A 15,571-nucleotide genomic window follows, 5' to 3' on the forward strand; every position below is an offset into this window, starting at 1 on the left:
CAGTCTGATGTCTGCGAACAATGAATTGTACACTGAACATTGTTGAAATTCTTTACACAATCATTGGAATAAACTATCTTACCAACCATGAAGGCATGATAAAAATTTTCCATTCTTTCATGGAAATTTACCATACTTATCAAGGCACTCTCCTATTTGCTTGGCATGCTGTAACTTTATTAAACCCTATCTTTATATAAAGTCATGAATATTTAAATATAAACAGAGAAGCATTTTTTTCACTTCAGTAGATTGTATATGGGAATTCATATACCCAATAAAACAAAATGTAGGAATTTAAATTTCTCAACCATTTGTACAGTTTTTAACAAGTTTGATTCTATCCTGTAGGAAAATAAATGCAACATGTAAGTTCAAGACAATACCATTTTGAGCTACCAGTAAAGAACAATTCAGGGAAGTAATGGATGTGGAAGCAAGGGCAGAAGTAATTGTAAAATCAGAATGAAGACAACAGCTGAGGAACAAAGCAGTTTTGGAACACTTGTCAGAAGAAAAGTTCGTATACAACACACAACACGTGATAAAGTGCTGAAAGAAAATTACGTAACATTTCTCCAAGTGAGAACTATGTAAACAGTGCCTCTTTACGAATGTTTATGATATCAGATTCAAGGGCAGCAGCGAATGTAAAAATTAGTCTCATTAAATTAAAAAAGCAACTTTACTATTGAATAATAGAAAACAACAACCAAAGTAAAGGCCCTTTGCTCATAAGTACATGTGTGCATTTCTTTGCATGTAGGCAAAATCATAATTTGCGGCCATTTAACATTCAGTTCCATATTGCTCCATCCCATGCATTGTTACATGCTTGGCTGCTCCTTGATATGCTTTCCTTAAGCTGGTCAGGACTTTGCTGCTCAGACCTGACGCATTTTTCATTGGTAGTGTGTGGGGAGGGTTCCTGAAGTGATACATTACAAGTTTCACCATCTCCCATCCCCTCCCCTCCCCCCTCCCCTCCCCTCCTCCCAAGGGTGCTCTTGGTTCTTTCATGAGTTCATACATGGCACCCACAGGACCCCTAGCTATTGCAGCCCCTTCCCTCTCTGGCTGCATTTCTTTCCCTGTGGCCCTCCCTCACCATCCTCGCCCCTTCCCCACTTCTCCCTTCTGCCTCTCTCGTGGTCTTCTTACGTATGTCGACCAGGCTATATACCTAGTTTCCTGTATTCCTTGTGGTTTTGTTCCTCTTGCCTTTCTCTTTCATCCTTCCTTTTTGACATTTTTGGTCCCTCTTTTGTGTTTGAGCTCCACTTCTAAATTTTCTATCTGTAGTGCAAGCCATTTAGGGAAGAACTTCCTCCCTAGCTTGTGCAGCATGGTTTCCTCTCCTCCCTTCCTCCCCCTCTTTCTGCCGCAGTCTCCATCTGACCCGTTAGGTCACCAGCAGGTGTAGCCAGTCCACGTGGTGGTGCTGTTATGAACCCATATGGCTGAGACCCGTGACAACACAGGGATTACACTTCTAATACCTGAGCTGTTACCTTCTTGTGTATGTCTGGGAGTGGTTGCTTGTCATTCCAGAGCATAGGAACTCTTGGCAATGGCTGCCATGCCAGATGGCCCTTCATGTGGCTGGGTGGTGCCCATTGGGAACTGTGCCTGATTGAAGTGGGTGTAGGGAGAGCCCTTGATCAGAGTGGGTGGTATCAGGGCAGGTGCTTTTCACATGAAGCATATCAAGTTCCAAAAATCTGGCCTTTCTCCTACAGCCATCTCTTTGAGTGGTAACAGATTGTTGAAGCCTGCTTCTTATGACCCCGCAGCCTTTCTTTCTCTGGATACACTCTGGGAAGAGGGCCAAGCTCACCGGCTTGGCATGAAACCCTTTCCACATTATTTAATCTGTATTAAGACTGACAGGGACACATTCACCACAAAAAAGCCATTCTTTTTTGTGGGAAATATCAAAGACAAGTTTTTAGAAGTAGAGTGTCTAAGTAATATGTGGTTGAGCTCCATGTTGATCAAAACTTATTTTGTTATCCAATCTGCAGCTCTTTGTGCTTGTGATCATCTTGGCAACATCCCAGTGTACATTACACCTCATCAGTCTCTGAACATGGTCCAAGGAGTCATTTTTCATAGGGACCTCATCCTTCAAACTGATGAGAAACTCCAGGCCAATCTGGAATGACTGGGCATTCATTTTGTTCAGCACATGCAGAAAGGTCGTAAGAACAATCACACTGATACAGATGTCTTCATTCTGGCATTTGAGGGAGATACTCTCCCAGGGAAGATCAAGGTTATGTATTATGGCCATGATGAGAAGCCATACATTCCACCAACCATGAAATGCTTTCAGTGCTTGCATTTCAGGCACACGTCTTCCTGATATATGGCAGACCCTCTGTGTGGTGACTGTGGTCACCTGTTCCATAAGGGAAGCTCCTGTGTTCCACCATGTCCGTCTATCTCCACACACCAGACTGTCCAGATAATAAGAAACAAAAAAGAAGTTAAAAGAGTTTAAGTCCCTGAATCGTCCGTCTTACACTGTGGCTCATCATAAATTTGACAGACTTCATCCTGTGTATCAATGACTTCTACTTTGGCCTCTGTTACATCCTTTCCCCCTCCTCCCCCTTCCTTAACCCAGTCCTGTCCTCCTCTCCTCTCCCCCTCCCCTGCTGTTCCCACAACCTTCCCTCTACATGGTGCTCCCCCTCCCCATCTGAAGAAGGGCCCACCTCCGTTGGCGTTCGCTGGTGATGGAGCTCCCTCCTGGCATCCCCCCCTCTGGGGTTCCTCAGGCTGGAGGCTTGCTACTGAAACTTGGCCTTGAGACACACAGTCTGTGCGCCCCAAGGTCACCCATTCTCTTTTGGTTCCAAATCTTGCAGAATCCTGCTCTCCCTCTGTGCCCTGCCCTCCTCAGTATATGAAAGAGAAGAAGAAAAAACATGACCAGGACAAGGTCTGCCGATATCCCCAGAGGTGCCACCTGCCCTCCTCGTAACCTGTATCTGACCTCTTATTTATGGATGTCACCCCATTCTCTTTTGTGATAGCTGGTGAACTGGTGGCATGATTGGCTCCAGCCCATTCGCCTCTCATTTGGATACCCACTCTGTGCTTATTCAATGGAACTGTAATGGATACTACCATTACCTCCCAGAGCTGCAGTCTCATATTGCCTTTTACTTGGCAGCTTGTGTTATTTTCCAGGAACTTCATTTTACTGACGCTCACTCACCAACCATTCATGAATTCCGTGCTTTCTGTCAGAACTGGGTCACCCTTTGAGGGCTTCCGCTGGTGCCTGTCCATTGGTCATATGCATACTGTTAGTACATGGGTCCCACTTCGTGCCCCATTGGAAGCAGTTGCTGTCCTTGTCCACTTGGACTCTCTAGTCACTGTTTGCAGTCTCTTTCCCCCTCCTGACAGGCCACCCACATCTGCTGCTCCAGCAGCCCTCCTTAAGCAACTCGCCCCTCCCTTCCTTCCTCCCTCCTCCTTGCCGATTTAAATGCCCATTACTCTATATGGGGCAGTGCACTTTCATCTAGTTGGGGCTACTCACTGACCAATTTCTTGCAGACCATGACCTGTGCCTTCTTAATGATGGTTGCCCTGCTCATTTTAGTGTTGCATATGGTACTTTCTCTGCCATTGATCTTTCGCTTTCTCCCCCCCCCCCCCTCCTTTCTTCCTTCCTCACACTGGTTGCTACATGATGACCTCTGTGATAGTGACCACTTCCCATTATTCTCTCATTCGCTTCCCAACTCTTAATGACCAGTTTATCCCACTGAGCTTTCCACCGTGCTGATTGGTTCTATATACCTCCCAAGTCATTTTTCCATCTTCTTTGTCTGATGAAATCATCCATGATCTGTCAATAAGATAATTCGCACTGCTGGTGTTGGTGTTCCCTGCTTGACAGGCCCCATTCGGCTTTGGCCAGTTCTGTGGTGGAGCACGGCCACTGTCACCACTATCTGTGACTGTTGTCACACCTTGTAGCATCTTAAGTTGCACCTGCCCTCCACCGGCCTTATCACCTTTAAATGTCTTCATGCCAGAGCTCATTACTTGTGTTGGGAATGCATTGTTTCCTCTCTAGGTTCTTCTATCCCTTCGTCACAGGTATGGCACCTTCCAAGGTTGTCAGTGGCAGTCGTCCATTGTGGGCCTTGCCCTTCCAGATGGTCTTTGTACAGATCCGTCAGTTCTCACGAAACACCTCATGACCCATTTTGCAATGGCTTTGGTGCCAGCCTCCTATCCAGCTGCTTACCTTCTCTGGAACTTCCCGCATATGTTTTACCACTTATCAAGTGGAATGCTACAATGAACCTGTTACTGAATGGGAGCCACTTCTGGCCCTTTCTTCTTCCCATGATTCAGCTGCCCTGATTCCATCAGTAACTAATTGCTTAATCACCTCAATCCTCGACAACGACAATATCTCCTCCAGGTGTTTAACTGTATTTGGCACTAAGGCATTTTCCCCTCTTAATGGAGAGACAGTATTGTGGTTTCTGTCCTTAATCCTGGCAAAAATCTGTCATCCTGTGATAGTTACCAGCTAGTCAGCCTGACCAATGTCCTATGTAAGTTACCAGAATGGATGGTGACTCGTTGGTTCAGTTGGGACCTTGTTTCCCCTTACTAGTGCAACTTTTGGAGGTGCGGTCTGTGATCAATCGTCTGCTTTGATTGGAAACAGCAGTTTGTCAGGCCTTTTCTCAGTGCCGCAACAGTGTTGCAATTTTCTTCAATTTCCATAAGGCCTATGACGCAGCTTGCCACCATTGCATCCTCCTTACACTCCATGAGTGTGGTCTTCGGGGCCTCCTCCTGATTTGTATTTGCCAGTTCCTGTCCCATCAGTCGTTCAGAATCCAGGTTGGCACTGTCCTCAGCTCTCTATGGATGCAGGAGAAAGGTGTTCCAAAGGGCTCCATATTAAGTGTCCTTTTTCTCATCACTATTAATGGGCTTGTAGCCTCTGCTGATCTGTTGGTCACTCCTGCTCTGTATGTGGATGATTTCTGTATTTGGGCTAGCTGCCAATCAGTGCCCTCTGGAAAACAACAGCAACGGAGTGCTTATTTCACAACAAGCTTACGTGGTTGCCCCATATCCATCATCTGAAGGTTGAATGTTTTCGTAAACTCAATGTTCTTCGCTTCCTTGCCCTCCTCTCTGCGGCCACGGATCATTCAACCCTTCTCTGTCTTTACCAGACATTAGTTCTGCCTCGCTTGTGCCCCCCAGGGGGTCCACAGTCCTTTTGTGGGTACGTGTGTGGCGCGCACGGGGCCCCGAGCTATTGCAGCCTCCTTTCCTTTCCTTTCCTTTCCTTTGAAGGCTGCATTACCATTCCTGTTCCTCTCCCTCCCTCTTCTTGCTCCTTTGTCCCTGCCCCCTCTTTTCCCTTTAGTGGACTTGTTTATGTCGCCCTGGCTATCCTCCTGGCTTTGTTTTGGTCTGTGCCATTATGTAGTTTGCTGTTTCCATCTCCTTTTCAGCGTTTTTGGTCCCCTTGGGGTTTGACCTCCATTTCCAAAATTTTCCATTCAGTGTGAGCCATTTGGGGATGAACTCCGTACCTAGCTTCCATGGCGCAGGTTCCTCTCATCCTCCCCTCCCCTTTCGCTTTGCACCCTGGCTCCCCTCCTGCTAGGTCACCAGCACAGTAGCCAGTGCATGTGGTGGGGCTGTTAAGGACCCACGTGGCTGAGCCCCCTGAAACCACAGGCATCACACTGCTAGTACCTGAGCTGTTAACGCCTCGTGTATGCCCAGAAGTCGATGTTTATCATCGTTTTGGGGCACCAGAACTCCTGGCAATGGCCGCCGTGCCAGACGACCCTTGCTGTGGCTGGGTGGCGCCCACAGGGCCATCCCCGTTTATTGGGTTTTCTAATGTCTTTGTTTCAATAGATTCCTTGATTATGCTGTCCTGAAACTTGGTGTTTGCACCACAACACTGGTATCATTGTATTTCCGCTCACAGGGAAGCAGAGTGTCATTGTCATTAGTTGCCATCCTTGAACCTTGCCGGGAAATGCACCTTACATCCGGACTATGTCTGACATTGCATCTACATCATGGGGGTGAGAGGAGGTGGCTGTGTGCTATCAAACAATGGCGTTGATTGGTGCAGGGGAAGATGAGCATCTAAAGATTCTTCCAAAATGAACGCTAGTTTAAGCCAGTCTATAGAAACTTCTCTTGCCATTAAGGAAAATATTCATCGTTGTATTTTGTCTTGGTACTGAGCGGTGTGGTCCAGTATATGGTGACATGAGCACGGTCCTGATGCCTCTTTTCGTAGCATGACATGGGTGCATCATTTCAACTCTTTATGGATGAACGTTTGCTGCTTGCCATGTCAGGTTGCTGCATGAAACATGAGAGATCCGATACCTCAAATGCATTATGAACTGCAGTGATTGTGGTATGTCTTCCAGCAAGGCATCCAGGTCATGTATGGAGTGTGGGAAGAATGAGTATTTGAATGTTTCCGTGCATGCAGTAATTGTTCTAATCTTATCCTCATGATTCCTAAGTGAGTTATACATTGTAGTATATTCCTAGAGTTATCTTTAGAAGCTGTTTCTTGAAACTTTGTTAACAGACTTTCTCAGGATAGTTTACGTCTATCTTCAAAGTCTTCCAGCTCAGTTCCTTCTGTATCTCTGTGACACTGTCCCAAGGACCAAACAAGCCTGTGACCATTTGTGCTGCCCTTCTCCGTATACGTTCAATATCCCCTGTTATTCATATATGGTATGGGTCCCACACACTTGAGCAATATTCTAGAACCAGTCGCACGAGTGATTTGTAAGCAATCTATTTTGTAGACTGATAGCACTTCCCCAGTATTCCACCAATAAACCGAAGTCTGCCACCTACTTTACCCACGACTAAATGTATGTGACCATTCCATTTCATGTTCCTACAGAGTGTTACACCAAGGTATTTGTATGAGCTGGCCGATTCCAGCAGTGACTCATTGATACGATACTATGTTTTTTCGTTTTGTGAAGTGCACAGTTTTTACATTTCTGAACATTTAAAGCAATTACCAATCTTTGTACTGCTTGGAAATCTTATCAAGACCTGACTGAATGATTATGTAACTTCTTTCAGACATTACTTCACCACAAATAGCTGCGTCATCTGCAAAAAGTCTGAGGTTACTATTAATATTGCCTGCAAGGTCATTATTAGATGACATGAACAGGAAGAGTCGCAACATGCTTCCCTGGGACACCCTGAAATTACTTCTACATCTGATGATGACACACTATCCTAAACAACGTGTTGCATCCTCCCTGCCAAAAAGTCCTCAGGCCAGTCACAGATCCCATCATGAGTTTCAGGTATGCTTTTGTGCTGGGTGGTGATGTTATAATATCTTGCACTTTGGATGCATATCAGTGATCCAGTTGACTAACCACTAAACCAAATTTTGTGGAATCAGATGCCACACTGTCACAAAGAATGCTCTTCTCAACCTAGGCGAACCATAACGCAGTCATGAGGCCAGAATGATGGTAGCTGCACTGCCAGTATTGAGATTGCGGGTGCATCTGTCTCTGCATGTTTCTGTTATTGAATGTGATGTTCTTGAGCCTCATGAATCATATTCTTGACCACAAATCACACCGGGTTGACCAATGTCGCAAGTTTTGCTGTGCGTGAGGCTTAATTTCATGTTCTTATTGTGGAAGAATTGCATTCAGGTGGCTCCTACATTCAGTGTGCTTTATTTCTGTAATTGGGATCCTTCCACAGTACAGAAATCACATGAAAATATGATTAAATAAACTGGAGGAAACAATTCGTTGACAGACCCTAAGAACAAGAACCTCAGAAAGTAGTCTACAACTGAATAGTCTAAAATACATCACTCAAAATGACGGAACATTTGCATGCCCTGGCGAGGAGTAACCACACTTCAGCGCTCCTAGCAGCCAATGCATGATCTCGGTTAACACGTAGTAACCCATCAGCTGATCACACAATGACAACCGCCTGACTGCCTGTCACCACAGATTGTTCGTATTTCTTACTGATTTGCCTGTCACCACAGATTTTTCGCATTTCTTACTGATTCCATGAACTGAGCTGGTGGTTTGAAAAAGAAGTATGTTAATTGTGACAAATTTCTTTAAGCCATTGGTATATGAGGAAGTATTCATTATCTCCCGTTCTTTGAATATTTCTCTGTGGGACATTCTTGAGTTCACATCACAACCAATTTGTATTATTATACATTTTTAGACACGCAAAACTTTAGTGTGATTTGATGAGTTACCCCAAAAAATGATCCCATTTGACTTCTGGCACGAAAACAAGCAAAGTACCCTAGGTTTTTTTATATTTTTGTCACCTATTTCTGACAACATACACATTAAAGATTTGTTTATGTGCTCCAACAGTTATGTGGTATGCTCCTCCCAGTTGAATTTATTGTCAAACTGTAATTCCAAGAATTTAACATTGTCAACCTCTTTTATCTACCTGTTGTCATATTTCCACTATATACTGGAGCAAACCCCTTGAAAGTTCTGAAATGTGTATGATGTATTTGTTCAATGTTTAATGATAGAGAATTGTTTAGCAACCATATATTAATGTCTATAAAAATTACATTCATAAAATCTGTTGGATCTTGCCCACTCATCACTTATAGGGTGGCTACAGGAATGCTGCTTTCTCGGAATGCTACACAACAATTCAAACAAATAATATTAGTAGTTTTCTTTCTATAAAACAGATTTGACAATACTTAACTTTTGAATTACATCGGTATCGATAGTAACATGCAAACAGTAATGTTCGTCACTATAGACGAAGTTCCTGCAAGGTGACACATGTCACTGATAACTGAATCTGCGATACTGAGTCCGGTCTACAATTGTTCCTATACTATCCATATACGGAGCCAATTTGAGTGGACGAGACTGGCAGGAGTGGCGCTTTTATTCACTTCTTGCAGGGGTTGCATCTTGCACAGCGCTGTCCAATTCCGTGTCTTTGTTCCGGCACTTGTGGTTACACCAGAACAGTTGCAATGTTTGTATCTTCTGCAAACAAAACAAACTTGGTGTCTGGTAATGTTACTAAAGAAAGAGAATTGATACACACAAGAAAAAGTAAGGTCCCAAAGGCAGACCTTGTGGAACACCACATGTAATTAGTTACCAGTTGGATTATGTTTGTTAGCTTAATACGGGACTCTTTCATATTGACACAATTTGTTTCTTATCAGAGGGAAAAAATTTGAACAGTTTTGCAGGATTTCCTGTTGCACCATAAAGATGTAATTTATTTAAAAGGATATTGTAATTTACACAGTCGAAAGCCTTCGACTGATGACAAAATACACCATTAGCCTGTAAAGTATTGTCTGATGCAGTAAGTCGATTCTCATTGTTTGTGTGAGTACTCACTGTTTTTGTGAGTAGCCTTCTCAGTATTTGAAGCCTTTATTAATCTGTAGTATGCCTGTGACAGTATATTATTTGTATTCAAAAGGTCAACAATAAAAATTTCAAGAATGCTAGCAAAAGTAAAATTGCATGGAAATTTTATGGTATTTCTTTGTCTCCTTTTGTAGACAGAGGCTTAACATTAGCATATTTTAACCATCTGGAAAATGTTCAACTGATAAATGACTGGTTACACAAATAATTCAATATTTTACTAAACTTGGAAGAACACTCTTTATTTATTTTTAAAGGTCATCATATTTGCCATTGGCTGTAGAAATTATTTATTTCACAAATGCAGTTTTGACCTTAAGGCCATTATAAAGTGATAATTTTAATTAACTTTGTTGACATTTTATCATAACTATTCACAGGACCAGTCAAAAACATTTTTCCAAAACAAGTGACTTATCATTTGGCATCCCCTCGCCCTTTTTCCCTAGTACAATTTTATCCATGTCAATTTTCACTACTAATTATGATATGTCCCATATAGAAATCATAGAGATATGGTACACCTGGCACCCCTCTCAGCTTCAGGTTTCAAGCAGCCCTGACTATTATAAAGATTTTATGGTCGATATTAGCTTTTACTTCTGTAGTGAGGGTCATATTCATAGTATTGAAGTTGTTCATAATGGCTAATCTGAGATATTCCAAGGCACCATCTACTAAACCTCACTATCTCATCTTTCCAGTAACAGTTACGAATTGCTTGTTAAAAAGTTTGGCAACACTGCACACATGTTAATGCTATCTTTTTCTTTTACTTTCTTCTTCTACCAGCCTCCTACTTCACTATAGCTCATATTGTTGTCTTTCTTACCGAATGTGACTATCCTTTTCTCGTAACGTATTTACTTTGATGTCTGTGTGGCTATCTTCATTAATTTGCAGTACGGCTTCTTGTAAGTAGGGCCCAGATTATTAGGTAAATAAATATTTTGTTATTAAAATATATATTTTAAACATTTTTCTGTAATTACATAAATTCCCATGTTTCAGTTATTAGCATATAATACTTACATTTTTTATCAGTGTGCTAGATCTTTATCTTTCTGAAGAAGAGAAATATAGAGTATAGAGTGAAGAGAGAATAGATTTAAGTGTCAGGAAGTAGTTTCTGAAAGTATTTGTATGGAGTGTAGCCATGTATGGAAGTGAAACATGGACAATAACTAGTTTGGACAAGAAGAGAATAGAAGCTTTCGAAATGTGGTGTTACAGAAGAATGCTGAAGATTAGATGGGTAGATCACGTAACTAATGAGTAGAGAAGTTTGTGGCACAACTTGACTAAAAGAAGTGATTGGTTGGTAGGACATGTTCTGAGGCATGAAGGGATCACCAATTTAGTATTGGAGGGCAGCGTGGAGGGTAAAAATCGCAGAGGGAGACAAAGAGATGAATACACTAAACAGATTCAGAAGGATGTAGGTTGCAGTAGATACTGGGAGATGAAGAACCTTGCACAGGATAGGGTAGCATGGAGAGCTGCATCAAACCAGTCTCTGGACTGAAGAGCACAACAACAACAACAGATCTTTAAGATTGTCTCTGTTTTGCATTGCTTAAACAAAGAAGAATATGTGAGCTATTTAATCCCAATATAAACATTTGCTATCCTAAATGCAGAGTGTATGTTATTCTGTTTCTTCATATCAGCTTGCAGCTATGTGTTCACCATCTTATTGGTCACATACACACGCACACACACACACACACACACACACACACACCATAAAAAACCAAGGATTTCTTTGTCCATAGCCATGTTGCACCATGTCCCTTACCTTACTCCCCACCCACTCAAGTGTAGTTCATTAGTGGTGTTGTGAAGTGTAAGGCAATACTTTACTGAGAGAAAAAATCACAACACCAAAAAATTATTAATTTAGAGTAACGACATTTCAGGAATATGGTTGTCTGGTTAACATACTTATGTGATTAACATTGAAAGATCACAGGTTAATGTAAATGTGAGATAAGCCATTGCAAATGTGAAATGCAGGTGCGTTAATACAGCATAACCTCCAGAACGTTCAATGCAAGCATGCAAACATGGATACATTGTGTTGTAGATGTGTGGGACATCAGTTTGTGGCATGGAGTTTCATGCCTGTTGCACTTGCTCAATCAATAAACGGGACAGTTAATGCTGGTTGTGGATGGCATTGGAGTTGCCATCCAATGATGTTCCATATGTGGTCGGTTGGAGAGAGATATGGTGATTGAGCAGGCCAAGGCAACAAATTGACACTCTGTAGAGCATGTTGGGTTACAATAGCGGTATGTGGACAAGTGTTACCATGTTAGAAAATACTCCCTGGAGTGCTGTTGAATCATCAGATGGACTTAGAGGTTTGCAGTCAGGGTACTTGGGATAACCACGAGAGTGCTCTTGCTTTTGTCCGAAAATCGACCCCAGACCATAACTCCAGGTGTAGATCGAGTGTGTCTAGCAGGCAGACAGGTTGGTTGTAGGCCCTCAATTTGCCTCTTTCTAACCTACACACAGCTATCATTGGCACCAAGACAGAACGAGCTTTCATCAGAGAACACAACAGCCTCCACCCTGCACTCCAGTGAGCTCTTACTTGACATCACTGAAGTCAAAAATGACAGAGGTCTGGGGTCAGAGGAATGCGCACTACATGGCATCTGGCTCAATTTGTAACAGTTGTCACTGTGGTGCTGCTGCTCAGATTTCTGCTGCATATGCAGTGTGATGCACCAGAGCCATACGCCGAACATGGTGGTCTTCCCTCTCAATAGTGCCATGTCACTGTCCAGAATCTGGCCTTCTTGCAACCGCTGCCAGCAATCGTACTGTGGCTACAGTCTTGCCAAGCTCACAGAACGAAGAGCCAGCTTCTTGTAGCACTATTATTGAACTCATCCAAACTCTGTGAGGTGTTGACAACAGTGTATTTGTCACTTTAAAGGCATTTTTGACCAGCATCAGTTCACAACATCCAATCTCAAAGGTAACTAACTCTTATGGCAACTACAACGTGTATTCAAAGCAAACCTAATTTGCATCCTCAAGTGTTGATACTGGCACCACTCTTATGCAACTGATGCAAAATGTGAATAATCTCAAAGGTAACTAACTCTTGTGACCATTACAGGGTGTATTTAAAGCAAACCTAATTTACAATACCTAACATAGAAGCAACAAGTTATCATTTGAAGCAGCATGTTACAAAATTTAAGGGTAATTTTAATTCAGGTAGATGTGTCATGTTCTGCCAACTATGTTGTGGCCAGCAGTAAGAGGTGAATAGCTGTTTCAAGTTACATGACAGCTGGGGGCAAGACACATATAGAAGTAGTTTCATGCCTGATGAAAAAACAACCTCTAATGATGCAGTTCCATGTTTTGTCTGCAGGCCATGATGCATTTTCATTTTATTGTGAAGATTCATGTAGGATATTTGTGTTAGCCGACATTGCTGTTTCTAAGTTAAGTAATCCAATGTTAAAGAAGTTTCTCTACAAATATTCAAATGTTTCCACTCCTGAAGAGTCAACATTGAGAACAGAATATCTTCCAAAGTGTCATCACAAAACTTACAACAGATTCATTCTGTGTAGGAAAATGAGAAAATATGGGTTACATTAGGCAAAACCCCGGACCCTACTGGCAGGGAAATTGGGGCTCTCATTGTTAGGTACTTAAAAAATAATGAACTGTTTTCAAAAAAAAGTTCTATGCTAACAAACCAAGAAATGACTACTGTGAACCATGTGACTGTTGCTAGATTATTTAATAAAGCAGTGCAAATTTTGTGGCCATGTGGTGGGAAGTTTGACATGTTACAGTTATGAACATGCTGTATCATGTATGAAGAAGGAAATAGGAGGTCTTGTTGTGAGTTACCCTAAAGTGAGCTATGTTACATGCATTGTGCATGGTTTTCACAGACTATGTGAATAAATTAGAACAGTATATCCTAATGTGGATAAATTGATTCCTAATGGGAAAAGAGTGTCCATGAAGTTGCCAAGAAGAATTCACTTGTTCAAGACTGCAAATTGTGAAATATGACTGTCATCCACCCTAGTAATAATGCATTGGGAAACTTGGCTTGTTGCAGTCCAGTATCATGCAGAAAATTTTCATGGTTTTGCCACAGTAGTTAATGTCTTAAACAAAAATTATGCAACTTCAATTGGAATCCTTGAGGAAATGTTAACTGGCACATTGAAAAATGACTCGGTACGTATATCTGCTAACTTCTGCTTCCTTAGCAGCAGAATTGACAAACTTGAAAGGGATTAATTCTTCTGTCAGAAACAGTTCAACATGTTAAGGCATCAAAAGAAAACAGTCTTAGTGGATCTGTAGCACAAAATTACAAAATATATTCAGACGTGTGTTAGAAAACATTAGTGTGTTTAAATGGGTGCAAAATTTCAAATGTGATAGATGACCATCGAGAAGCGGATATCAATGTGAGTGTGAGCAATATACCCTGCTATAAATTTATCAGACCGACATCTTGTGAGATGGAGTGCTCATTTTCATAGTATAAGGCAGTGTTTCTGGATAATCATCAGTCATTTGTGAGACACAACTTGACGATGAATCTCATTGTATATTGTATTTCTTCAGCAATCAGTGAGGCGTAGCATAAACTGCATTCATGAGTACTGTGTATTGTTCATATTCACATAAACTGAATTATAATTACATATTTTTACTTTTTCTCACATATCTCAAGTATTTTTAAAACATAAAAAATAATTAATTTCCTGATTTTTAGCACCTAAAAATTTGAGTCCTAGTAATGAGTTGTAACACAAACATCAAAGCTGTTTCTGACAGACAGATACAGTTTCATGTAATGTTTAACACACCTATACCATGGTCATGTGATGTTCAGAGAGGCAGATTGTCAGCTGGGCTGGATGACTTATTCATCATTGCAGATAGGTGATTCATTAATTTTGCTTGTCAATCCTCAAATACTTGGGTCCAATAAATGTTACTAGCATTTTGCACTGACTGACCATTAATTGTGTAGAAATTAAATTTCTGATGATTACTGAAGATTTTCCACCAAAAGCTGTTTGCACTGTCACATTATGCAAGAATTATATTGTTACATTACTTTCTCACATTGAGGGTTTCTTTCAAAAATGACCTCTTTTAAAACATTATTTCTTTCTGTGGCCCCTGTCCTAAAAGTGATCTTAAATCATTTGCCAGCTGATCCAGACCAGCACTAGATTTTAAAAATTTAATGACTGGTGTTCTGATTCTACTTTGTCCTGCAAAAGTTGGCCTCCATCTCTAGAATGAGAACTGCATAACAACAAATCTATCATTCCCTTTACTAACTTCACTACACTCTTATTTTCAAATTTGTTATTGTTGTGCCCTGTCTACACCTACATCTGCCTGAGGATCGTCAGTTTCCAACTGAAGCAATGGGTCACATGCGCCACAAAGATATCAGATGAAACTCTACGCCTGTTCCTTCTATAACCTGTTGCCACTTCCCACATCTATTTAGCCTTCTCCATCCATAACCTGTCCATATCTTGCCTAGCTTATCTAATTCAGCCTGAAGGGTAGCAATTTTACCCTCTTGTCCCACTGTCTAATGACTTAGAATTTACACTACCTTCTGAAATTGTGAACTAAATAATGAAGGGATATGCTGTAGTTAAATTTCACAGGGAATGGGGGGGGGGGGGGGGGGGCAAAGAATAGTTAAATGAGATTCTCTGTGCCGAACGTTAAAAAAAATTATTAAAATGCGACTTTACAATCTTTCCATGTTTTCTGAAATAATATCTAGAAAAAGTGAAATTATGCTTAAAACATGCTGATAGAAGTATTTAATGAGTAATCAGTACTAAAGTACTGTTATTACAATTTAAATAACTTACATTTGCGAGAGCACATAACTCGTGCATCTCACCTGGCACAGAGCTTCCAACTGTGTGAGCTAGTAAGTATAGCAGCAACTGGCTGTTTAAAAGACTGAAAGATTGAGAATGGAATAGCATTGTAGTATCATACACTATATCATCAATGGAATGGAAATCTAGGCACAAAAAAGTGTGCATAAGGGC

General features: G+C 41.4%; 1 protein-coding gene across 3 annotated transcripts in view; it reads left to right on the top strand.

The window, feature by feature from the left end:
* LOC124622370 (probable dolichyl pyrophosphate Glc1Man9GlcNAc2 alpha-1,3-glucosyltransferase) overlaps positions 1–15,571 on the top strand; it is an 81,638-nt gene that overhangs the window by 38,165 nt on the left and 27,902 nt on the right. The gene's annotated exons all lie outside the window — the stretch shown is intronic.

The sequence above is a fragment of the Schistocerca americana genome, chromosome 7 (assembly GCF_021461395.2).
Source record: "Schistocerca americana isolate TAMUIC-IGC-003095 chromosome 7, iqSchAmer2.1, whole genome shotgun sequence".
NCBI classification, from domain to species: Eukaryota; Metazoa; Arthropoda; class Insecta; order Orthoptera; family Acrididae; genus Schistocerca; species Schistocerca americana.